Source organism: Aedes albopictus, chromosome 2 (assembly GCF_035046485.1).
Source record: "Aedes albopictus strain Foshan chromosome 2, AalbF5, whole genome shotgun sequence".
Taxonomy (NCBI): Eukaryota; Metazoa; Arthropoda; class Insecta; order Diptera; family Culicidae; genus Aedes; species Aedes albopictus.
The window spans coordinates 440720615-440748513 of NC_085137.1; the positions used below are offsets into that span (position 1 = coordinate 440720615).

General features: G+C 41.0%; 1 long non-coding RNA gene across 2 annotated transcripts in view; it reads left to right on the plus strand.

Annotated features, from left to right (window-relative positions):
* The first annotated feature begins 866 nt into the window (after positions 1 to 866).
* The window catches only part of LOC115265136 (uncharacterized), a 91789-nt gene continuing 64756 nt past the window's right edge, over positions 867 to 27899 (plus strand). Inside the window, exon 1 of one of the 2 annotated variants that reach the window (XR_009998013.1) lies at positions 867 to 1992. This is a non-coding gene — a long non-coding RNA (uncharacterized LOC115265136). The remainder of the gene's footprint in view (positions 1993 to 27899) is intronic. The other variant, XR_009998011.1, reaches the window with a different exon arrangement.

Sequence of the window (27899 nt, forward strand, 5' to 3'; positions counted from 1 at the left end):
CAAATTTGAGTAAACCTGCATTTACCCAAAATTGGCTTATTGGGCTCAAGGACCCCCTTTGGGTAGATGCATCTCTGTTTGTTTTTGACAACATCGGTGAGGGAAAGAGGGAAAACAACCTAATTTTGAGTAACTAGTTTATTCGATATACTCAGCTTTGAGTAAAATCGACCCAAAAATTAGGTAGTTTGATTTCTCCGTGTACTTCACATCGAACCCTACTTCCACTATCACCCGCCAGAGGCGCCACCATCCAGTTCCCATCGTTAAGTTCCATATTCTGCTTTTGAACCGGCGAACGTTCTGCGCAGAATCGCATTCGATTCCCCTCTGGTTGCGGAACCCCGCACCAATCCCTACCGGCCCCTGTTCCAGCAAAGCGTAGGTAATTTTGTCACCGACCGTCGCCGTACGTCGCCGCACCGCAATTGATGACGGGGTAAAAGTGGGCGGGGCAATCAACTGTACGTACACGTACAGCAAACAAACAACACTCGTCAGCTTGCAGAGCGTGGTGTGTGCGAAGCGTACCCATGCGGAGTGCAGTGAAGCGCAGCGCCCTTCGCTCATGTGGGTTGATGATGATAGGAGATTCAGCATCTGTATCAACCATCGGTCGGTAGTGGCACGGAGGGGCGTAAGGCACACGTGTGCTGGATGTTTGTTGTGCTGAATGGCTGAGTTTGACAGTGCGGAACCGTCCGTCAGCGATGCGTCGCGTCTTCTTCGACTGGTGATGTTGCTTCAAACGTTGCTGCTGCTGGTGGTGGTGGTGGTGGTTTCGACTCCAGTGGAGGATTGGGGGTGTGAGAGATTGCAATGCAGCTAGCGCGATGATGGGGCGGTGAGGTGCTTTTCACGCGCGATGGGGGGCGTGCAAGTGTGTGAGTGTGCTGCAGTCACAGCAGCGTGTCAGCAGCAGCAGCGATGGAAAAGAGAGAATGAGGATGAGCGCAGTGCCGTAGCGGAGGAAGCGACCGCGCGGTGTAGTGTGACTAGAAAAATAAGAACCAAGCAGCGTGTCGTGAGTGAGTGCTTGGGTCTGTTCTGGTTTTTTTTTATAGCCAGTAATCATGCTGATTCCTGGGGAGATATCGCGCTGCTTGGTGGACGGTGGAAGACGCACAAAAAAAACAGTTGACTGCGAAATAACATGCGCGAGTTGGACGTTTTTCTGTTTTGAATCGAGAGGGAGAGTACAGAGCATCATCCCGTGCGGGTCGAAGGCGGGGGTGGTTCAGCACGACGACGGTCGGCCGCGGCACAGCCAGATGACAAATACAGTGCCAAACCGGGTGCCAGTTCATCACCAGAAGTCCTTGCGAAACGAATCGTGCGGAAGAGCAGCAGCTCGCGGACTGTGTGTGCACCGGGAAGCGCAGGACAGGAATGGCGCTGCTGTGGAAGAAGGAAACGGCGGTCGTGACTCGCGCGAAGAAGGAGGCAAAATTAGTGACAATTATGGTGGCATCTTCTTGGCAGTTCGCCGGACAAAAAGTGGCAAATTCCGCGAGGGCTTCGACAGAAGTGGCGCCACTAGCGTGCGCGTTGGGCCACTGTCGCCATCCGGTGGAGAAAGTTGCAAACTTCGGCGCCGCAAGGAGAAGACGAAGAAGAGACGGCAGCTGCATTCAGACGGAGTGTCTTATCTGAAGAACGATTGGCGGCGGTCTGGTGACCACGATAAGAGCGCCACCGTCAAGTGAAAGCGACGAATGATGAGTCACAGGACGTTTCGTCCAGATATCTTCACCCAGTCAGTTGTCGTAACCGCGAATGCTCTCTAACGGCGGGCACGTGTGAGTGGTTTTCCAGTGAAGTGTTGATAAGGAACTACGGTGGTGGCTACTGAGTGCGGACGATGAGTGAGACTCCCTGTCTGATAAGAGTGTGGCGCGGCTCAGGAAGGTCTGATCTGACAAGTGAATGACTTGTTCAAGTGACAGCAAAACATCGAGGCTCGGCTTTTGAAGCTACGGCGCGAAGCAAAAGGTTGGTTGATACTAAGTTTTTGTTTACCACCCTGTGTGGGGAGGGTTGGGGAGAGTCTTGTAGCTGTGCGGGGGTTTGATTACTGTGATTGGAAGTATACACATGTGGCTTTACTGAAGTGATAACGGTCACGGGGCTTACCTTTGGAAAGGTCAATAACGAGGTGTCAAGCGATTAGTGGATTTAAATCGATCGATGATGCAGCACTCCGTTCCAATCGGAGTGCAATGACTAATATTAAAGGCGGTAGTTGACTGATAAGATTCAAGTGTGGTCGGTGCGCTTGGATTTTTAAAATCCAAACAAATCCCACTGTTGATGGATTGAACGTATTTGAGAGATTATAACATTTGCTGTTAATTTCGTTGTATTGTAATAACGTTATTTGCTCATGGAAATGAATAAGATCAGTGTATACATCATTCGCAGCAGAACAGTATCCAATTCCTGGGACTTCTTCTTATGTATGGTTTACGTGGCCATAGGGGAACTTTTTGAATCCGCATAGGCACAATTCATAATGATGGGCTCACATTATAATTTGGCCATTCATACAACGGATTCGGTCCTGTTTTATTGTCCAGCATCTTGAATTTGTCATTCAGAGGAAGTATACGACATTACGCGGTCTGTTCTGGTGGTGTTTTCGCATCCACTCAAATTGGGAGTGGAAATAAAATGGAACGAGCTCACCAATTATCCTGATTTTCAAAAACTTTGATTTTAGATTGTTTATTGTTTCTCTTTTGACTCTTTGGTATTCATTCGTTATGTCTTTATTTATGAGATTTTCAGCCCGAGGTTGGTTCATCTCAATTTTGATATTCTGATCCCCTGTTAATCTGAAAACCTGAGTCTCTGGTTCACTAATTCCTAAAAACTGTGATTCACTGATTACCTGATTTTCTGATATTCTGATTCTCCGACAATCTGAAACTTTGATTCACTGATTCTCAGATGATCTTGTGATCTGTTATTCTGAGTTATGGGAGCATTATTTACGGTTCTGTTTTTAAAAAAGATACAATTTGAAGTTACAACTGAACTGAGATACGTGTCGAGAAAGAAAAAGGGCGAATCACGCTGCTGATTCGCTTTTATTAAATATTTTATGTTTATCGTAACGCATTCTGTACCTTAGCACCTGATTGATTCGTCGCATGGCTTAATGTACGAGGTGCACCCTAAGCTACCGTTGGCTAATCTACCTAGCGGAATTTTCCTAACGCTGATTTACCGATTAACTGATTCTCATACTCCGAGCTTCTCTGAAATTATGGAATTCTGTAATTCCTTAATTCCCTGATTCTCGGATTCTTTGATTCCCCGATTATCTAAATCTTTGAATATCTGAAACTGTAATTCTCAGACTCCCTGCACTATTTGGAACTAATTTTCACCTTACCCTGACTATCTGGAACTCTTATTCACTCTAATTCATTTTTCTTTTTTTTTTTTGACAAGAACTCCCTGCTAACAGTTTTGATCAAATGCATAAAAAGTTCTTACCTCTTCTTTTAAACTTTTCTACGCATAAGGAAAGCATGGATTTCCTAATATTTTTTACATTTTTTTCCGCTCCTACCACCATAATTTTATTCATTTTTTTTATCGAGAATATCTTGAATAACCTCACCGATTTCTCAATGAGTTTTAACAAAATTTCAAAAAAAAAAATCAGTGTTAATCAACAGACAATTTTATTAGAACTTTTGTCTATTTTTTTAATTTTATCTTACCTCGATTTAGTGCGTACATTTTACCTCAATTTTATGTGGACTTTTTCAATGGAAAATTTTTTAATATCCAATCAGTTTAAAATGATCGTATTATGATGATTCACAATGCAGGAGTTTTCAGCATTTTGACACGTGGAGCTCTTCACACCAATAAATTGGTTTTTGGAGCACCCATAATAACGCTAAAGCATACCTCATGACATACTTAGTTTTATATACTTATCTTAATCTCTAAAGGTAATTCCGAAAACATCGCTGAAAAAAACTCAGAAGGAATTTAAAAAAAATCTCAAGAAAATTGTAAATAAATTCCTGATAGAATTTCTCAAAATAAGAATCAGGAAAGTTTTAAGAATCCATAAATGGATTTTCTGAAGAAATTCCAGAACGATGACTGAAGGAACACCTGAAAACCCATGGTTCTCTAAAAAACCTGGAGGAATCCATAGAGAAATTCCTAGAAGCACGCTTGGAGGAAATTCTGGAGGAATTTCGGAGAAAATACTACGAATAATACCCGATACAATAACTGATAAAATCTCTGTGTGAATTTCTACAGGATTCTCTGCAAGAATGTCTTCCAGTCTAGATTCGTTAGGAATCCTTATAAAAATCTGAAGAATTCCTTGGAGGATTTTCTAACACTTTCTTAAGAAATTCTTGGAGCATGTTCTGGAGAAATGTCCTGAAGGAATATCTGAATGAATGTAAAGGAACCTTAAGAATTTCCACAATATTTTTTACAGAATTTCCACACTTAATTTCTCTAGGATTTCCTGGATGATTTTTTAAAGTAAATTTACGAGGAGTTTCCAAAGGAGTACCTGGAAGAATTTCTTCAATAATCCCTGGGATATTTTTTTTGAGCTCGTGAAAGATTCTAGGATAGGTTTCAGCAAGGGTCCATGAAAGAATTATCAAAAAATCTCTAGACCTTTTTTTTTTCCTAGAGTAATCCTTAGAGGAATTTGTAAAGACGTCTCTGGAGGAAAATCTGGGAATATTTCTGAAGCAATTGTTAGTCAAATTTATGAGAGATTTACTTTAAGAATACCTCCAAAAATTTGTAAAGGAACTTCTAGGGCAGTTTATATTTCTGCAGAAAGTTTTCAAATGGCTCTCACTACAATTAAAAAAAGTCCTTGGAAGAATTTCTAAAGAAAAATCAGGAAGATTTTTTGGCAGAAATTCTGATTTTCAGAAAAAAAAATCCCTGGAGCAATTTCTAAAGCAAACCTCGGAGAAAGCTTTGGAGTAAATCTTTGGCAGATCGTTTGAGAAAATGCTTCAAAGAATTATCGAAGAATTTTTGGGAATAAATCTAAAAAAGTCTCGAAAAAAAATATTTACCATTTCTAAAGTAATCCGTGGAGGAATTTCTGCTGTAACTCACACAACACTTTGTTACACAACTCATTTTTTAAACTTCTGGAGCAACCCCTAGTGAAATTTCTGGAGAATTTTTGCTCAAATTCGTATTTTTTTTTTTTTGAAAAAAATGGAAGAATTTCAGAAGTAAACCATGCAAGATGCCTTGAAAGAATTCTTTGCGAAATGTGTAGAATAGGAGGAATTACTTAACAAATGCAGAAAATTTCCAAATGAATCCATGGAGGATTTTTGTAAAGAACCCATGAAAGAAATTTTGGCCGAATACTCGGACAAATCTTCTGAAGATTTATTAGAGATTTTCCAGAAGAATTACTGAAAAATTTATTGGTCGATTTTATAAAGGAATCTTCATTAGATTCTCCAAATGAATGCCTAGAGAAATTTTTGATTGAATTTCCAGAGGAATTTCTCAAGTAAACAATCTTTGAAATGATTCGTGAAAAACCATGGATTAATGGGTGAAGCTATTCATTCCAGATTTCGTAAAATAAGTTGTGACACTTCTGGTGAAAACCGAAGTCATGTACCAAAAACGACACAAAAAGGGACAGTTACAGTTAGACAAAACAATTGACAAAAAATATACATAGTAATTATTTTCCCCCTGAGGAAGACACTATACCCGTGTCGAAACGTCGGGTGAATAGAACAATTCGTTTTTAAAATCCCAAGACTGCGTAGCCGTTAACCAAGAGAGTCAACCATACAGTCGTATTTCAATAGCAACGTTACTTATATTTAACACCGCAGAATGCAACAAAAGGCGCCGAGTAGATAGCGATAGCATTTCATCGTTGGTTCCATCACTTCTAGCTTCTTCTCGATACTTTGTCTCCGACTGTTCCGAAATCCCATGGGATGAATGATCTAACCTTGTGACGACTTCGTTCATCTTTCGGAAAATTCTGAGGAATGCTCGATAGTTGTACAGGTAACTTCAATTGTCATATAATCGCAAAATACCAGTGGGGTGACACAGCTGTCAAACTCGGTACATCGCCCTTCTAACCATCATCGTTTTTGGTACGGCGCGTTTTAGTGCCCACTTTCTGGTCGGTTTACCCTATCTTGCTCCTGTTTTTCGGGTGTGTGGCTTGTGTGTTGCTAGTGCTAATTTCGGAAATTACACATTTCAAACGAAATTGTTGTTTGTGATGATTTTTTCTACATTGCACGATATAATGTAACAGCGAAGCAGTGTCGATGTTTCAAGCGCTTTTTTCGTGAATTAAGCAATCAAAACAAAAACATTGGACGCCATGATAAATCGAATGCTGGGTTGCTGATTCTGGCCCTTCGTCATCCCCCTGCAAAATACGCTCAAGTCAGCCATCAGAATCTGTTGCTGGTAAAGCGTCCAGTTCAGTTTAACGGCCGTCGACAGTTTATCGACTAACTCCTGGATTGTTTCAATATATTTCTAATCAAACTGCTTTTAGGTGCCCACAAAGATTTTAGACTACCAGTTCAAAGCTGACCAGTGTTTCCAGTTGATTTGGTTTTGGCGGAGGAGTTGCTCCGACTTTAGCTATCGTATTGTCAACAATTTGTTCCGGTCGGCTATGCAACTGCTGTAAAGTAGACAAAATCTGCAAAACTGTTGACGGATGTAGCAAAAAACTGCTAACAGAATCCCTTGCATTTCCTCTCAGACAAGCGAAGCAGATTCTGAGTTCGTGTAACCGCATGTCTCGGTTAAATGTAGGTAGCTACTTAAAAAAATCTCAATCGGTGGGATCCCTGGAGAAAACCGGAAGCTCCTTAGTAATCACTTGTCTCGCAGCTAGCTGTTGAGGTGACGATCCAAAGTTACCACTTGCATAATTCGTCAGAGAAAGGATTCTCGGCATAAATGAGGACACATTCGCTCCACTAGTTGCTCCGAGTGGGGCAACGAAATCCCGTCAATCATGGGACATATTTCTGTCTACCGGGATCGGAAGAGGAGGTGGAAATTCAAGATGGTCATTGATGGGAATCTGTCTGATGATCGATCTTCGTCCTTGTTGGTAAATTGCTGTACCTCATCGTTTGCAATTCCCAGTACTCTTTTTCTGCTTTTTTCTCCGCAGACGTATATCTTCATGTTCACGCTGGCGGCCAGCGTCGATTTGAGATTGCAATTCTTGTACCGCCTCCCGCACGCCTTGGAATTCATTCGCCAAGTCTGCTAACCGAAGATGAAGAGTTTCACATTCCTGGTTGCGTTGATTGAGCTGGTGCCGCAAATCTCCCTTCGAAATGTGCATCCGCTCCGTTTCCTCGCTAAGTTGCTTCTCCAGGCTCTCAATTTCGTTCTTCAAAGCTGCTTGTTCACTATCTCTACGATTCAGCTAGCTTCGAAAACCTTCTTCCGATTCACAAATCAGTCTTAGATCTTGTAGACTTGTTAGACGCTTGTAAGCAGGTAGTCCTATTCACCAATTCTAGTTCCCGTTTCCGTCGCGTCTCCATAGCCAGCTGATGTTTTGCCACCAGCTCCTGGATGCTCTCACGCTGCACTTCCTTTTGCTGTTGTATTTATAAGGCGTTCTGCTTTCGGAGCTTCCCAGTCTCTACACTCCAACGTTTGTAACAGTGGGCTCCAAAACGTTTTATGCGAGCCACTGCTCCAGTATTTGATACTGGTAACGCTGGCTCTTCCATTTTTAGCAGATCAGCGTATGGCTTCAGATCTACAAATGACAACTAGGACGTCTCCTTGACCCTATTGTGTCCGTCCACGTTCGCTTTGACGTCGCTTTCAAGAGAAACCTCTGAATCTTCTCCAATGGTTATGCTACCCAAGGTCCGTGGAATCGATTTCACTTCTGACTCCTTACTTTCACTTCCGATCTTAGAACGATGCACAGAAGAAATTGCAGCTCTCAACGGTGTCGAAGAAGGGTGCACTACCAGCGACTCGCGCAGATGATCAGCACTCACAGACGTTGACGAAGGCATCGGCTCGATGACTTTGCCGGATTCTCGGATGCTTTGGTCTCGCTTACCCAGTCCTCCGTACGTTTTGTACTCCTCTGACTGTTTCGCATACTCCGCAAACTTCTACATTCTTCATCGTCATGTTGGCTCAATAGCTCATGTTTCCGAACGATGAATTGTCTTTCTCTTTCTAGTTTCTCTTGAAACTCGCTCGTTTAAAGCCCGTTCTTTTTCGATCCGTTCACGGTCCAAATCCTTTCTTTCTTCTTCGAGGCGCTGTAATTCGCGATCTAATCTAGCCTTGCGTGCGCTAGATGTACTGGATGGTGCACTTAAAACACTCAATGTCGGCTCCGTTGAACCGGTAGCTCCGCTCGGTAAACACACTACACAAACGAACAAAGTCTTACGTACCGTGTGGTCGCGTTGACGTTGACACAATAGAAATGGTACCATTGCCTACAGTCTTGGCAATGCACCATATACCTCTCGGACATATTCGGTCGATCGAAGCCGGCAACTCACCTCCTTCCTCATCAATCATGGATGAAATGTGGTGGTCTTCGGATGACTTACTTAACACCTCGGAACTCATCATGATCCGGTAAAATCTTGAGTTCTGTTGAAAAGTATATTTCCGGACACTATTGAGAATGCTTTGACATCCATGTGCACAACAGAACATGTGCTCGATGAACAAACTGAGGTTTGAAATTATGGAAAGAAATCCACGTACTCCAGTGAGACTCGAATTCACGACTCCCAATTGGGTTTTTAAATTTTGAAAAATATATTGATTTTTTGATTTTATACGAAAGAGCACCTTTTTCTGAGCCACTATGATTTTTTTCAGATTTTTAGAACCTTATTTTGGTACCTAAAATCTATTCCAAAGAAATTGTTTGAAATCACCTTTTGACAGCTGGGCAACTGTTTGACAGCTCCGCCCAGTACAAACTGCGACGAGGGGTGATTCGACAAATCGCTCCCATACAAACTTCAAATTGATTTTTAAATAGGTTCCCGGGCTCCAAAATTCATGAAAATTTGGATTTCGGCTCAGTTTGACATGCAGATTCAGAATATCGAATTATCTCAACACCGTTAAAGAAGCCAATTCGCTAGACGGGGGCTTCTATTCCTTCAAGCTACGGAGTCACTCGACTATCTCCGTCGCCAGTAGGCCTAGAACTGAATTCGATTCCACAATCGCACATGGTTATCTTTTTTTCACAATCCAAACCTCCTTCGGATGAGATTAGATTAAAATCTAACACATACACTGTTGTGCACATGTATGTCAAAGCGGAAGAGGGAGTTATTTTTAATTGTCGAGAGCTTCGGGCACTGCCTCCCAATCACTTATTGGTATGACAATTGGGTTGTTTAGTGAATAAAATATTTCTATTTTCCATAGCCTAATCGAAAGAGCTCATTTTTCTGAGTATAACCGAAGACGGCTAATAACAAGATTGGCATCTACCCTCTCGCTCCATATACCTTGGGAGCTACAAGCACACTAGCGCCATGAACGACTTCAGGAAACAACATCATGAATGAGTGTGCATGTGATGCTACCATTTCCGTGTACATATTTGCATGTACACGCACACAATCATGTTTTAATGTTCCTGTGAACCGTTGAGGGCGTTTCAACCATGCCGCCTGCAACAGGGTGGGAGCTGTCTGTCTTGTTATTAGCCGTCTTCGGTATAACGTAATTTTATTGCGTTCCAATTCCTTTGTTTTGATGGTTAAATAAACAAAATAGTTTCAATTTTCGTGGATAGAATGACAGTTCAATCGATACAATGACAGTTCGCCCCGAACAAAAAATTTTCCCCATACAAACTTTAAATGGATTTTAAAAATAGTTCCCGCCCAAGTAACATTTTTTAGTTAAATAGATTAGAAGAGGTTATTTATTTTAAAACCAAAATAAAAAATATAAGGTTTTGTGACGGGTTTAAAAACCTTTACAAGACTAATTGGTCATCAAAATGTTACTTGAGCGGGCATTAAAATTGATGAAATTTTGGATTTCAACTAATTTTTGGACGGAGATTCCGATTATGAAATAATCTGGATACCCCTAAAGAACCCAATTAGTGTGCAGTCGGACTCTCGACGGGTCGGTCACACAAAATCAAAAAACTCATCGGATTTGTTAAGAAATTTTCTGGGCCAGTGAAATTTCACCATAAAATTTTAAAATTTCTTGAATAATTTATTTGTTTCACCCCTCAAAATGTTGAATTCCGACCAAAATTTTCCGAGGGGAGGGGGTGACATAAGAGAATATCGAAATTTGTGTCAGCCTAATTACAGCAGCAATACAACTACGATTAAGCTAAAATATCAAAATTAGCAATAATGTGCAATTCATCCTGCGTGTAAACAACAATTTTTATGAATTTCAAATACAGTAGACGTTCGATAACTGCAACATGTTTACGTTTCACAGCGAACGAAATTCGGTAACTGCAATGACTGACAAATGTCAACAAGTTGTCAAACGACAAAAAATAACCGTGAACGTGATCCGACTGTTCGTTTGGGCTAACATGGCCCACCATTTTGACGTTTGGCGGTGCGATAACTGCAAATTTATTGCACTTACCGGACTTGCAGTTTGAAAGCATTGCAGTTAAACCGTTCGCACCGACCGAACGTCTACTGTAACTCAACGTACATATGTACAGATGGGTAAATTATTGGTTAAATAGGGAAAAAATCCACAGCTCAGGTGAGATTTGAACTCACGACCCTTATTCGCTAGACAAGTGCTTTATTAACTAAGCTACTGAGCCAATTAATGACCTGGCAACTTAGTTGTCATAAGGTAATTCAAATCTCATCGATCTATATCATCTTCCCCTAAACAATTTTAACCCTGTCTCACTGTTATCATCACTGTCTATTGTGATGTAGTATTAGCCTCCGTTCAGTTCTGCCTGTCATTCAAGCTGGCTACAGAACCCCCTTTAGAAATAGGTGGAGGCTCAGACTGCGTCTCAGCAGTGGTGTTCAACTATGGGCTGTTTCGATGAACAGGTTTGCATCCCTCTACTCAAGTAAGGATTGAAATCATCACACAATTTTCTGAATGAAATTTGTTCTAGCCTGGATTTCTGTTCTCTGTGATTGTAGCTTGCTGTGAGTAGCATCATTTATTGGATTCACGTTGTTTTTCACTGTGAAATTTGTCAATATCTTCACACCATTTTTTTTAAATGCTTCCAGCACAAAAAAAATCAGCAAAATAAATTGCTGAATTTCAGTAACATTTTTGCTGAATTTCAGCACAACGTTGCTGATCAACTGTCAAAATTGCTGGATGGTTCAGCAAATTGAAAAATAATTGCTGATACTCAGTAAATTCGTATTGCTGAATGAAAACAGCACAAAAAAATCAGCTAAAGGTGTTGAATACCAGAGAACAAAATTTGCAGTGTTGAAAACAATCTGGGAAAAATAATATCAAGTTAATGTAAAATTGTTCCTGCTCCACACGATGAAACTTTTCGTGAGAATATTTTTTCCCCATATCCACTGGTACATGATCTGCGTGTCAGACTTCTACACGATAAAAAATCTGCACTGTGATATGAACTGATTGACACTTGAATTTGCACTACTGTTCAATCAGTTTGTTATCAATTACATATCATTTGGCAAAGAACATCCAATGCCTCTTCAATTTTAATGGAACTTCACATCAATTCGTTGTTGACAATGTTTTGATTTCAAAACTAAAATTTAAAAAAAAAATGTGTTCCGCCGCAGCCAGATTCGATACCAGGTCCTTCAGAGTCACGATCAACTATTTTACCACTACACTACTTCACATCTGTTGGAGAGGTGTGAATCGAAGCGAAGCACTTTCTACCACCTATATTTACTATATTTACTTTCATGCCCAAAACAGTCATCACAAAATCAACAGCTTTTTGATCGTATTGCTTTTTACAGTAGTGCAAATCGAAGGGGTTTTCAGTTGATTTCTCCGGTGGGTATGTTTTGGTCCTCAAATCAACACTGACAGCATTGCGATCTCAAAGGAAAAGCATTTCTGATCATGTTGATTAGGACATTGAATAGTTAAGGGATTTTTCCCTTACATCGAGCGTGCAGAATTTTTACCGTGTAGAGTTCAATTTTGATCAGGCCTTTGACAGAAGACGGTATACTCGTAAACATATTTTTTGTTTAATATGTATTTCTAGCAACCATGACTGTTATTCGTATTTGTAATGTTTGTTCTCTATGGAATATATAAAAAACATTAAAAATACCTTTGGGGTCACTGACATGTCTTCCTGAAACCCATGATTGAATCAAGCTTCCCGTCTTCCTCCTTACATCTCTATCACAATGGAAACTCTTTTGATACCACAGGTAAACAATCTGCACCGAGAAAATTTTCCGAATCAGCGATCCCTTGAAAACCCACACCACCTTCCTCTCTGCCGTTCTTCACTTGTCACAAATTAGCACACACCCCTTTTCGCAAAACCCATTTTCCTCTTTCTTTCTACTTACGTCTTTATCACCTTCTTCCAACTGACTGTTCGCTCTTTTGTTCCGTGATACGAATGTAAACACAATGAAGCCGGTGGTGTGGTGCAGTGACTGACAATCACAGACAGCTGTCAAATCGGTGCTGCCTCGACTGCCAAAAGTGTTGCCAGCAGCCGGCTCAAGCCGGGGCGTCGAAGGTCAGTTTGTTGACCCTTTTCAAATTTCTTCGTGTGTACCTTTCCGAACTGGGCCTGTTATTGCTTCCCATCATTTCTTGGCCGTTCTTCTTGGCCGTATTCTTCGACTCGAGCAGAGGGAAATACCTACCAATGTGTACGGCGTGGATGGCAGAAGTTTGATTTAGTCCAGCGCGCGCAGCACGGTACAAGATAATTGAATCCCATTAAAGTTATGATAAAACTCTAACAGCAACAACTGCCCTACCAAGCAGACGTAGACTACAGCTACAGCTGTGCGCGAGAACGCCTCGGACGTTAGTCTGAATAGGTCTGAATAGTGGTGAAACCATTTTTCTCCAGTTTGGAGATGTTTTCGACTGGAGAAAAGTGTTCTGAGATCGGGCGACTACATACCTACGTCAGCAACAGCTCCAGCACAGACTGTTCGCCAGCAGGAGGCCCGAAGGTTGGTTTTAAACATCTATAATTAGGCGAAGCGTGCGCCTTTCAGTATAATTCGTGGATGAGCATATGGATTGATTCGGAGTTCTGGCTTTTTTTTGTGAGTGCTGTTGTATTTTCGAAACCTTAGGTGCGAGGGGTCCCAACACGGTGCAGATACGTTCTCGATCGAAAGATAGGAAAATTGATAATAAATTGCTTGTTTAATTGTGGGCGAGCGATCTTCCTGGTTGTCTACGATCTCAAAGTACACGGCGTCGTAATGCCGTGTCCGGGCGTAAACAGCTGAAGCAAATGGAGAAAACGGAGGTTAATTGAAATAAATGAACTTCGGCACGGTATGGAGAGGAGGAGCCACACGATGATACGAGACGATCCGATCAGTTTCGCGCTCTTAACCGCGCGCCCGACCCGCCAACCAGAGGAAATTTTCAACGATTTGCACGGTTCGATTCAACGACGACGACGAGAACGACGACGTTGATGCGGTCACAACCGTAGAACCGATCACCGAATAGTCGGCATAGTTGTGTTGCCTTCTGGAATTCCGCTTTGGCCGAACACGGCGCGGTGCAAAACATTACACGAATTCCCGGTCCAAATACCTCGAAAAAAAAAATTGTCCGGGGCTCTTTGGGTCGAGTCAGTCTCGCTTGTGTCGGCCGGCTTGGGACTTTCGTTGGCAGGGTTGCCAGATGACAAGGCATGGATTTATTCTGGAAACATCTAACAACGGAGCAGTTTTTAAGAATAGGCCTTCTCAGATGACAGGTCCGTGTATGCCACTGTTTACAACTGCCGAACAAAGGCGCGAACGCTGAATTGTCAGTTTCATAGGAGAACTGTCAAAGACCCCCAAAACCAGGTGATTTTAGACGTCAAATGAAAATGTCCATTGTTCGAATGCATGAATTGTATATTGCATTTTACTTTGCTTTTAAGGAGAAACATCAGAGAATACAAATAAGGCTGCCGTAATGGCAAACTTGGATCCCTACTCACGTTTTCAAGAGCACCATTCTTGAAAGTAAACAAATGCGCTCGATTCGGAAAAAGCTGCTTCTTTTTGCAATGAGCAAAGCCAGGATAAACTAGTGCGGCTTGGGTCGATGTTTTGTTCGTTAAATTTGTGCCTCTTAAGTTTGTATGCAATGGGATTTTTTGATGTTTCACCTTAAGACTACATGCAAATATGTAATGAGCCATTTTACGAAGTGACAACAATGTTGATGATGATATTGATTTTTACGGGTTATTGGACGCTACCTCCTGTCAAAATTCATTCATAAAATCGGCTCGTAAAATGAACTATAGTTCAAAATATTGGTTCACACGTCAAACACAAATGAGAGTAGCGAGTAAACAAACCGATTAGGTCCATATATGTCACTGTACTGTATTGATTTTGTATGGGATTTTGACGTTTCTTGGTCTTGTTGTTTACAAAATTTGTGTAAGAGTGAAAGAGAAGGAGAGAATTTCATGCAGTGCTCTATAAACGAACCAATGTATGCTGAAACTGGTGATGCTGATGTTGTTGCACAACGTAATGTTTCGTGAAACATTGTCATTGACACTGTCCACCAGGTGATGCTAGAATGCACACAAAAAATGCTGTAGCTTTTTCGTCTGTTTGTCTGTGACTGTGATATTGTGGTGTGACAAAATGTGTATGTACAAGTTCGAATACAGTGCAAAAGAAGCAATAACATTCCTTACCTTTGAAATACGTCTGTATTTGCTGCTTTTTAATAAATTTTGGAGTAAAAAGTGGTGTAGTCTCTAGAGAATAACACGATTCTTATTTGTCTGAGAATAATTGTTGAACATGAAGATTTTTTTTTATTTTAGATCACTTTTTCTATTTGAAATTCTTAGAGATTGCAGAGAAATCGGATTTTCTAGAGTCATACTTGACGAAATTTTTAAAAATACTGTAGTCCTCAATTTTAGAGTTACAATTTTAGAATCTCATTGAGAACGGCCCCTCCCTAATTAAGGTATAGAGAAACAAACATTGCTCTCTGTTTGCTCTCATTCAATCACATTTTTAACGGTTGATTGAAATACTTGATAGTTGTTGGATAGACCACTCGCGGCACTTACATCGTATTTGCTCCTGTTTGATGTTTGCTCACTACCGCCATCTAGTGATTACTTGGCCAAACACAGCATGATTAGCGTTGGGCGCTTACGTTTTCGTAGCGATGTCTTTTTCTATAATTTAATCTTGTCTTGATCTTGTTAGTTTGTTTTTCTGTGCCCCTCAATTACAAACCTTGCGGGTGATACAAAAAAGGTGATTTTATTGCATAATTTGAAAGTATGCTAGCTAGACAACACAAATTTCAAATTTCATAAAGATTTGAATACTAGAACCTAAATTACAGCCCATTGCAACACGCAGGTATTTCTCCAGGAAGTTCTTAAGAAATTCCTCTTGAGATTCGTTCCAGAATATTCCTAGGGTTTGTACGAATACTCCTCCAGAGAGCCATTCAAAAGTACTTCCTATGATTTCTACAGGGATTCTAGTGAAGATTTCTTTAGAGGCTCTTTCCGAAATTCCTGCTGGGATTCCTTCTGAAATCCTTTTGAGAAGATATGTTTATCTCCAGAGACTTTTTCAGAATTAAAAAGATTTCCTTAAAAATTTCGGGGGGGGGGGGGGGGGGGGGTTTCAAAAGTTCTTCCATGGAGCGAAGGTATTCTTCTAAAGAAATCTTTACAAATTCCATAGGGATTTCTTCGGAAATTCTTCTCAGGTGTAGTCCAAGAACTCTTTGAAAAATGCCTTTGGTGAGTCACACAGAAATTCCCATAAGATTTTTTTAAATTAGTCCCGCGGTTCCATCAAAAATATATTCTGGGATGTCTTGAGAGATCCCTGCCGAATTTAACCTGTTATTTTTCCAGGATTTTATCAGAATGTTTTTTCAAAACGTGCACAAAATATAATGAAGAATTCATTAAGGAATCCCTGAAGGGAGTTATAAGCAGTGCTAAAATTTCCATTTCGTCATATCTAAATTCAATCACCTGTAGCTCATTTTAGAAGCTGAACCTGAAAATATGGTATTTGAAAAACTTGTGCGGCCTGACCAGTTCTGCAATAAAGTCACGGAAAAACTGCTCTTTCCGAATATTTAAGGTAAATGTCACGGACTACCTTTGAAAAATGCCAAATGATATTCACCGTGAATATTTGGCCTTTTTCAAGGGTAAAACTGTCTGTCGTTCTTCGTTACATATATATATGCCTTAATTTTCATGTTGGGCTTCTTGTATGCGAAATAACTATTTGATTTTGTTTGGGGACACTGGACTGGACACACCTATTATGAACGACCTGGACTGTACTATTACAAAATGATATTCGAATATCAAAATATCATATGAAAAAGGCCAAATACACAAGGCCGAAACGTCGGGCAATACAAAACCAGTCGTTTTGAATTTCCCCAGACTGAGAAAGCCAGTTTAAATAACCAACAAATTTCCAGTCGAAACTCACATCACGAATAACTTTGAAGTTATCACTAGAGCAAGTCTAGGATAATACCTAGAAGATTACTCAAAGAACCACGAAAAGATACCACTTTGATTCTATAAAAAAAATCATAAGAGACTTTTGTAGAAGCGCTTGCTAAATACCTGGAAGGATTCCTGGGGAATCAGCAAAGGAATTTCTGAAGGAACCTCTCAAACATTGTCTGAAGAAATCACAGATCAAGGTTGAAGAAAATCCTCAATTTATTTCTGAGGGATCCCTAGAGCATTATTTGAAGGTTTCCTTGAAAGAACTTCTGGAGATTCCTCTGACGGAGTTCTCAAAAAAAGTTCTTCATTTCAGTTTATAAATGGTTTTGTACACATCTGGATAAATTTCTGAAGGACATTTTGCATAATAAAAAAATCAAAACAAAACAATCTTGGAGGACTTTTTTAGAGAGGCCTTGAAAAAATAATTTTTGAAGGAGTTTTTGAAATAATACCTGGAAGAACTAGAGAACTCTTGGCAAAAACCAGAAGGAGAAGAAAAAACTTCTTGCTGCGAGAATCTTTGAAACAAAAAACAGATGGAATTCACGAAGGAAAGTCTAGATAAATCCAAAGCAAAGCCTGGAGGAATACCTGATGGAACTTCCTGAAGAATCTCTTGAGAATTTTCTTGATGATTTTCCTAATAAATACCCAAAAAATCTCTGAATAAATGGAGTTACATTCGAAGGCACTTCTGGAGAAATGCGTGCGATGATTACTAAAAAATTCATGAAAAATCAAATTCTCATGGAAAACTGTAGAACAATTTATCAAAGAATCTTCGAATCTTTGTGGAAGAGTATCTTCTGAAATCGTATCTTTTGGAGGAATTCCTGGAGAAACCCCTGGAGAAATTCCTAGAAGGATTTCTTGAGGAACTTCTGAAGGAATTTCAGGAGAAATTAAGAAGAATAACTTCTGACAATATTTCTCAAGGAATTCCTTAAGAAATGTTTGAAGAAAGACATGAAGGGGCACAAGCATTCATGATCTTATATAGCAATCCTTAGTGGAATTTCATAGAGAGTCCCTTAAGAAATCCCAAAAGGAATTTCGGAAAGAATTTCTGAGGAAACCTGAAGGCCTGTTCATCTTGAAAAATTTTTTTTGTGAAATTCCTGAATAAGTCCCATGAGAAAATCCTAGAGGAATTCTTGAAAAAAAGCTCTAGTGTTTTCAAAGAAACACATGGACACTGTCCATTTGACAGTGATGCACTCTGAAGAGATAGGGTCTGGGACCATTTGGGCAGGAGCACCTATTTTGGGCACTTTCTACTTCAACTCAGACAATTTCAAACCGATTGACTTGAATTTTTGTACATGGCTAGATGCTGTGCGTATCTGATCGTGTCTCAAAATCAATCAGTTTGAAATTGACTGAGTTATAGCAGCATGTGCCCAAAATAAGTGCTCCTATCCAAATGGTCCCAGACCCTACTAAGAGAAATATGTGGAGCAATTCTTGCTTAAATCATTCAAGTATTCTGTTATTATTACAGAAAATGTTCCACGAATCGTGAAGGAATCAACAAAGAAATTTCAGAATGTGTCCTAATTTTGGCTAATTTAGTAGAATTTTCTTGAAATATTTTTTTTTTTTGGTAAGCTTTGATGAATTCCAGCTAGAATGTCCCTTCCACGATAATTTCTGGAAGAATTCGTGAAATAATAATATATGGATGGGTTTTCCCGGAATAATTCTTAATTATTCTTAAGGGTTTCCAAATATAAATTCTTAATTAGGTGCAATAGTGAAGTCCTTGAGTAACCAGTTCTGTGACAGCACTGAAATAAAGTGAAGCCTATGCCCTTAAATTACATTTCCTACTTTTACATTGTGTAAACTCGTTTTTGGCCATCTGTGGCTTTTCCACCAAATTTTCAGAAATGTATATGGATCGCAGACTTTGGTCAGATCCTCTCTTCCTTCTAAAAGTCAACATTGTTTATGGACGGGCTTCATGGGCTAAAAGTGGATTGATAAACGCAAACAAATTACTGGACGAGTTTTCGGCAAATACCTTGGAAGAATTTATGACTAAATATCTAAAAACTTGTTGAGGTTTCTTAATAACATGAGATTTTTGGAATGAAAATCGGGAGAAAGTATGCTTCATGTTCTAGCAGCCGGTCTATAAACTATGTCGACTCTGGAGGTCTGGCCAAGATCAATGCTCTACGCAAATTTTCAAAATTGTGTTTGAATAAAAGGTTTAGGAGGATCTGAGATGTCAATAAATAAGTCTGTATAGGTTACGAAGAAACTTTGTTAGATCTGATTATTTTTGACATGCCAGAGTTTTTACAGGGCGCCCCCAAATATCAAATTTTGAGGTGTAATTATCATTTTACCAAAGATATTGTGTGTTATCCTTATTGTGTAGCAAAAATAAAAAATAAAATCACTGAAAATTTGTTGGTGAAAATGTTATGTTTTGACAGGTTTAGGTTTTAATCCAAACGATTAAATTGCCTTTACCTGTCGTTTTGACCAAATTAAATTGACCTGTTGTGAGAGGAAAAAATAAAAAAAAAGTGATAGCCAGTTCTGCCATTGACAAAGGTGCAATAATTTACGTCAAAACGTAGGGTACTGACAAAGCCAATCTCATGACCATCGACTTACAACACGAACGTATAGTTTTCGCGAAACCACGATATCCCTCACAATAATCCCTCAACCTCAAAAGGGTGTACCCCACAAAACATGCTCCAAGTGAAGATCTTCATTCATTTATTCATGTTTATATTGGTTGAGATTGACCACATTTTGAATGAATTTTGTTTGCCATGTATCGGAACATTCTTGGATCCCTAGTGTGAAATTTGTCAAAGACACTCTCGAATTTTAAATTAGAACTGTCCAGCAAACAATCGTAAATATTAACCTTCACATACCCGCACCTCGACATCTCATTTTCAAAATGCTGGCATTTCGTCAATTTTCAGCCGATTTTTTTGAAGTCGCCCTCAATCGATCATAATTTGGTGCTAGTCTATTATACTCAAGTGGCCATGCAATATCCGGAACCATTCCGGAGATATTCCGGATTGTACTGGGGTCAGGGGGGGTGCCAAAATGGCAAAAAGTGATTATTTCGTGGGTTATTGCATTTGAATCATCAATTTTCAGTGTAACTTTTGTTGCGAGCAATGAAACACAACTGCAATAACCAGATTTGTATAAGTTGACCGATCCGGACCACCGTGACAGGTTCTGCGGGGGCCTCATTGGGGACACTTTTGGTTTTCAACCAAAACATGTCATGCGACGTATCAAACTCCATGATTTCGAGAGAATGAGACAGAAAAGGTACACTGAAGTATGTATCAACTGATATGGCCGCTCCGGAACACCTGGAACAGGTTCCGTGGGGGCCTCGTTGGGGACACTTCTATTTTTCAACCAAAACAAGTCGTGCGACGTATCAAACTTCCTGATTTCGAGAGAATGAGACAGAAAAGGTAGACTGAAGTATGTATCAACTGATATGGCCGATCCGGAACACCTAGAACAGGTTCCGCGGGGACCTCATTGGGGACACTTCTGTTTTTCAACCAAAACAAGTCGTGCGTCGTATCACACTTCCAGATTTCGAGAGAATGAAACAGAAAAAGTAGACTGATGTATGTATCAACTCATATGGCCGATCCGGAACACCTGGAACAGGTTCCACGGGGCCTCATTGGGGACACTTCTGTTTTTCAACCAAAACAAGTCGTGCGACGTATCAAACTTCCAGATTTCGAGAGAATGAGACAGAAAAAGTAGACTGAAGTATGTATCAACTGATATGGCCGCTCTGGAACACCTGGAACAAGTTCCACGGGGGACTCGTTGGGGACACTTCTATTTTTCAACCAAAACAAGTCGTGCGACGTATCAAACTTCCAGATTTCGAGAGAATGAGACAGAAAAAGTATACTGAAGTATGTATCAACTGATATGGCCGCTCCGGAACACCTGGAACAGGTTCCGCGGGGGCGTCATTGGGGACACTTCTGTTTTTTCAATCAAAACAAGTCGTGCGACGTATCAAACTTCATGATTTCGGGAGAATGAGACAGAAAAGGTAGACTGAAGTATGTATCAACTCATATGGCCACTCCGGAACACCTGGAACAGGTTCCGTGGGGGCCTCTTTGGGGACACTTCTGTTTTTCAGCCAAAACAAGTCGTGCGACGTATCAAACTTCCTGATTTCGAGAGAATGAGAGAGAAAAAGTAGACTGAAGTATGTATCAACTGATATGGCCAATCTGGAACACCTGGAACAGGTTCCGCGGGGGCCTCATTGGGGACACTTCTGGTTTTCATCCAAAACATACCATGCGTCGTATCAAACTTCATGATTTCGAATGAATAAAACACTTTGAAGGAGTGGAAGGTACAAAATGATGAGAAGACCTCTGGTCTTCCTAGGTTATGCTTCAGGAAATCATGTACGCATGTGGAATGTCCACGTTACGCGTAATACGAACGATGATCGTCAGCAAGAGATGAACCACGCTTTCCCCTATAGCGAAACAAATATACATAAAGTTGTAAGAAACGTACAGTCATACCACCAGTCACCCTCAATAATGGGTCATTTCCATTTCAATAGCGTAGTGAACTAACTAACTAATAATTGTGATAGAGGGGACAATAATTTTGCAATGACATTACGGTAGAAAGAAAATATTTTAGGAATATTGAAGAATAATCTCGTGCGGATTGTGTTGGTAACGAATTGGGATTGAACAGCAAGTATATTTTAGTATTTCATATGTCATTTATCTGCTGTATATTATTTTTTATTTTAATTTTAAACTTGCATGCTGCTACCAAGGTAGGAACAAATAACAGGAGGATATAAAATTTTGCAATTGAAATTGAATACAGTCATGGAGCTATTTGTAATCCTATACACCCATATTTATTCTATTTCGGAACAAAGCGATTACATTGCTACAAAGGTAGTAAAGTCTTCGAAACTGTTGTTTGCACAAATTGCAAATCAAAAGCCTAAAGATGGCTACTTCGATTGTTATCTGTTGTGTGTTGTTATCTAGATATAGAAGAAGTAAAAAACATATTATAAGTATAAACAGTATTTTTGGAAATAAACATCTAACCTTTTATTTTTTCAAACATATGCCGATTTTTTCGAAAATATACAGCTTGTATACGTTTTGTGGATTGCTTAATCTAAAATTAAAAGGAATCTATGGGAAGTTTTCTAGAGCGCCCTTTCAAGTCGATACCGAATCGAGTCTACTTAGTTTTATCTTATTTCTGGCTTATTCATTCGAAATAATGAAGTTTGATATGTTGCACGGCAGGTTTTGATTGTAAACCAGAAGTGTCATCAATGACGCCACCGCGGAACCTGTGCTAGATATGCCGAGGTGGCCATATTAGTTGACACAGACTTAAGTCTATCATTTTTGGCTCATTCATTCTAAATCATGAAGTTTGGTACGGCGCACGACATGTTTTGAATGAAAACAAGAAGTGTCTCCAATGAGGCCCCCGCAGAACCTGTGCAAGATGTTCCGGGTGGTCATATTAGGTGATACAGGCTTAAGTCTATCATTTCTGGCTTATTCATTTGAAAACATGAGGTTTGATACGTCGCACGACATGGTTTGGTTGAAAACCAGATGTGTCCCTAATGAGGCCCCCGCGAAACCTGCTCCAGCTGTTCCGGAGCAGCCATATCAGTTGATACATACTGCAGTCTACCTTTTCTGTCTCATTCTCTCGCAATCATGAAGTTTGATACGTCGAACGACTTGTTTTGGCTGAAAAACATAAGTGTCCCCAGTGAGGCCCCCGCGGAACGTGTTCCAGGTGTTCCGGAGCGGCCATATCAGTTGATACATACTTCAGTCTACCTTTTCTGTCTCATTCTCTCGAAATCAGGAAGTTTGATACGTCGAATGACTTGTTTTGGTTGAAAAACAGAAGTGTCCCCAATGAGGCCCCCGCGGAATCTGTTCCAGGTGTTCCGGAGCGGCCATATCAGTTGATACATACATCAGTCTACTTTTTCTGTCTCATTCTCTCGATATCTGGAAGTTTGATACGTCGCACGACCTGTTTTGGTTGAAAAACAGAAGTGTCCCCAATGAGGCCCCCGCGGAACCTGTTTCAAGTGTTCCGGAGCGGCCATATCAGTTGATACATACTTCAGTGTAACTTTTCTGACTCATTCTCTCGAAATCACGAAGTTTGATACGTCACATGACATGTTTTGGTTGAAAACCAAAAGTGTCCCCAATGAGGCCCCCGCGGAACCTGTCACGGTGGTCCGGATCGGTCAACTTATACAAATCTGGTTATTGCAGTTGTGTTTCATTGCTCGCAACAAAAATTACGCTGAAAATTGATGATTCAAATACAATAACCCACGAAATAATCACTTTTTGCCATTTTGGCACCCCCCCTGACCCCAGTACAATCCGGAATATCTCCGGAATGGTTCCGGATATTGCATGGCCACTTGAGTATAATAGACTAGCACCAAATTAAGATCGATTAAGGGTGACTTCAAAAAAATCGGCTGAAAATTGACGAAATGCCAGCATTTTGAAAATGAGATGTCGAGGTGCGGGTATGTGAAGGTTAATCAATGTTAAATATTAATATTGTATAATATTAAAAAATCACTTTGAAGTTTGTATGATAACGATTTGGCGAATCATCCTTCGTTGCATTTTGTACTGGGCGGAGCTGTCAAGCAGTTGCTCAGCTTTCAAAAATTTTCAAAATATATCTTCGAAATTTATTTTAGGTACCAAAACAAAGTTCTAAAAATCTGAAAGACATCTCAAAGGTGCTCAAAAAAGGTGCTCTAAATAAAAAAAAACAATACATTTAAAAAATATATCAACCCAAATCTGAGACTTAATTCGGAATCTAGTTGTTTTTGTAATTTCAAAGTTCTTTGTGTCGGATAAAAGAAGCTTAACCAAACAATTATGAAACTCTTCTAACAACAGATAACACAGCTGGAAATGAGCATACTGTTTTTGAACGTTTTTAAAAATTCCTCAGAGCTGAAGTGAAGAAGTTCCGGAAAACGTTTGTAAATAGGTTTTCTGTTTCCGTCAGAATCTTTTCAAAATCTCCTAATCTCTCAATTTGTCAACGTTTTCAATCACTCGTGGGAATTCCTCTATTATACAACTCCACGAAAATTCATCTCATCAGAAGTGCCCATAGAAATGTATAAAAATTCAAAAATCTTCCTTGGATTGTTTCACGAAATCTTTCAAAAAATCAAAATGCAGTTTAAACAGTGCTTCGATAGAAGTTACTTTTTGAATTCGTTTATGAATTGCGCCCGAAATAATAACATTCACATAAAAAAAAAAATCATTAGTTTAATTTCCATTCTTTTGCCGAGATCCGCACAGCCGAGTGCTCGGCAATCACAATTCAACTGAGATATCAGCAAAAAAAAACACGTTTATTCATAGCAGCACCCATGGGTACCGCTGACGTCAAACATTAAACGTCAAGCGTTTAGCCGAGATTTCAGCAAACTGCGCGACACGATGATACCTTTGCCATTCCATTGTGCTTTATGAGAACACTAGAACATAGGTTCCCAAACTTTTCGGATGTCGACCCCCCCCTTAGCTACTGGGCTAACCGTCTCGCGACCCACCAGGGATGTAAACTTAATCATGAGCTTGAGCTTGAGTTTGAATGATTGCCCGTAGATGCTACTCCAGTATCGCCAGACGAGCTACACTCACACATGGAACCAATGAGATTATCTGCCGGGGACTTGTAGGCATCTTCAGTGTGTGAGCGTTGGTGATCTTGTATTTTTAGGCGACAATGGCGCCTGCCACGTCAGGTTGCAGTTGCAGGTCAATGTGGGGAAGGGGAAGGAAGTGATGATTGCAATAGTTTGTATCCACATCAGACCGAATATACCTCTGCGTCTGCACAAACTCATGCGGATGTCGGAGTGTTGGTGGGATATGGTTGGCAGAGGGTTCACACATTGGTGTGTGGATGCCAGGCGTAAGGTGATAGAATTGTGTGTTGATTATTCTGAGGATATGCGGCATACTTCGCTTTATTGCATACTTCGTACACTGAAAGAAGGCTTGCGGTTATGACAAACACAAAAATGCTTTCAAATTTACTATGGCAAAACATAATCATCAACCCATAAACGCATCTTCTGTGCATTCTGTTTCCTCTCATATCAACCAGTTCGATAGCCGAGTGGTAGCGTGCGAGCCTGGTGATCTCAAGATTCTTGGTTCGAATCCGGTTGCCAACAGAAACTTTTTTTAATTGTAAATCGGGTCCATGGTAAAATTGAAAACATTAATCTATTGAATTGAAACGAAACTCAGTCTGCACAAATCAAGTGGCGTTGTGCATTTATGTTGACCCCCAGAAAAGTAATTCCAACCGCAAACCGTCTTTCAGTGTAGACGATTCTGATAGATTCACACTGAAGAAATAACCAACTGGCATCCCTGCTCATATACCAGCAGCATTCACAGCCCGCGTTTATCTGCGCGGGCTCTTCGTTCGCCCTTTCCACTAAACCCGCCTGTGCCCCATAACCCCTCCCTGAAACCACCCTCCCGAACGCACACATATATTTTTTTGAAAAATGATAATCACCATTAAAATAAAACAAGCATGAAATCAGCAGAAATAAACTGGTTTCATCAATTCTTTCCGCTCTTTCGTCCGACGACGCATTGCGCCTCCGCCGCGTCGCGTCTCCATCTTCCTTCAGTTGTTGGATCGAGCAAACCCGCACCGGGATCGGAGAGGTTATCTCCGCGCGCCGTGCGCGCGGACAAACCAAAAAAAAAAAAACGCGAACGATCCAACCGAGCCCAGCTCGGCATCATCGTCGATGCCGTTGTCGTCCTTGAATAGTCGTCGTCGTCGTCGTTTCCGAAAATCCAAATCTGTCAAACTCCATTCTGCTCACTCGCGGACTCGGACTCGGTCAATCCGTCCATCCAAGTACCTAGGTTGAATCAGCCTGGTAAACGAGCCTCGCTCGTTCGGGTGAACCTCAAATTTTGGCATGTGGCACAGGAAACGGGAAAATAGGCAAATTGGTCGATCTGACCAGGGCTGGCGCTATAAAGCGCGCGCTAATGCAACAACAACGACGGTTGATCCGTCGTTCATCGGTCCCCGTCCATCCGTCAATCGAGCACAACTAAACGGTGGGTTGGGTCGCGACCGGGGGAACAAGAGGAACCGGTTAAACCAGTTTGCTTGATTTGGATTTGGCTGAATCGGATTCTTTTTTTTTTGGGTGATGTCGACAACTATGGGTACCTATGTATAATTTGTTGTAGTGTTTCTAGTTGTTGTTGTTTTTTTTCTGGTGGGTTACGAGGTGATTCGTCAAAAGTTTGCTCCGAGGTGAAGCAGCTGTTGCAAACGGGGTCTCTGGGTGGAGCGTGTTAGTGTTATGCAATCCCTCCCTGTGCGCCCGTAAACAGACTAATCGTTTCCGTAATTTCGGTTGCATCGAGCGATATTGTTTGGTGTGTTTCTGTGAACGAAATCGTGGTACATCCAACCGCGTGCTGACTGGTATGAGGACAGATTGACATACCAATTGAAGTACAAAAATCACAACGGTTTCAGTCCTGAGGACCCATGGTGGTGCAGAGGGCAATTGAATGATCTCCATCCTGGGCGATTGCCTGCCATCGCCTTGACCTGTAACCAGGTCAAATTTCTGTCAACTTACTTTATTTCGTTGTTGAAGCGGCACCGCCATGAGCCTCTGGGTCTGCCTCTTCTACGATGTCCTGCTGGGTTCCAATCTAACGCTTGCAGATTTCATTACCGCTCCGGTGAAGAGTGTGGCTGACCCACCTCGACTTTCACTCCTGAATTTCTGTCGCTATCGGATTTTGATGACATCGACGGTGCAGCTCCTTGTTGGAGATCCAATTGTAAGGCCACTATGTACGAATTATATACCGGAGGTATCTATTGATGAAGACCTACAGGCTGCAGCCGTTGAGTGTTATCCACTGATACACACCAAGTTTCACTGGCGTACAGCAGCACAGATTTCACGGATTATGGTGCGTTGACTAATCTGGCTGTTTTCCCATACAATTCTTAAACTCGCAGAAGCAGCCCTCGCCTTCTTGATCCGTGCACTTATGTCGATCTTGGTCTTGCCATCGGCCGCCATTTGGCTACCAAGATATTGGAAGCTTTCAACATTCTCCACTGTTTGCCCAGCTACCGTAAAGCTGGAAGGGTTGACCGTGTTTACATTCAACGATTTGGTCTTGCTGACGTTGATGGTAAGATCTGCCGCTGAGGAGCGATTATCAAGATCATCGAGATTGCTCTGCATATCAAAGCACCGTTGAGCTAAGGAGCGCAACGCCATCAGCCAATTCGAAGTCATTTAGGTACTCCATGGTAATGGGCTGCCACAGCAATCCACGATTTGGTTCACGATCAATCGCACCTACCAGAATCTCGTCGATAACGATGGATGAGGAACAGTAGCGGTGATAGGATACATCCTTGCCTCACTCCAGCAATGACCTGGGTAGGATCAGGCAAGACACCGTTGTGCACTCTACACGAAAATGCCTTGTACTGTGCTTCAATGAGGCCGATGATTTTCTCAGGGACACCCTTGCGCCTGAAAGCTTCTCACATGTTTTCGTGGTTGAATCGGTAGAAAGCTTTTTCGTAATCCATGAACACCAGGTAGAGAAACTCTTGGAATTCATTGATTTGCTCCAGAATGATACGGAGCATGACAATATTGTCCACACAGGATCGTCTGGCACGGAATCCTGCTTGATGCCGTCGGAGAGTTGCGCCAATCTTCTCCTGTATCCGGTAGAGGATCACTTTGCAGAGGACTTCAAGAACGATGCACAGCAACATGATACTCCGCCTATTATCGCGTAAAGTCAAGTCACCCTTTTTGGGTACCTTTACCAAGACGCCTTTTATTCAGTCAGCCGGAAATGTCGTGGTTTCCCATATGTTGCAGAACAATTGATGTAGCAGTTTTGCAGCTACTACGAACATCTCAGCTGATATGCGATCGACCCCTGGGGCCCTGTTCGATTTCATGCTACGGATGGCTGTTTCTATCTCCTGCACTGATGGAGCTTCG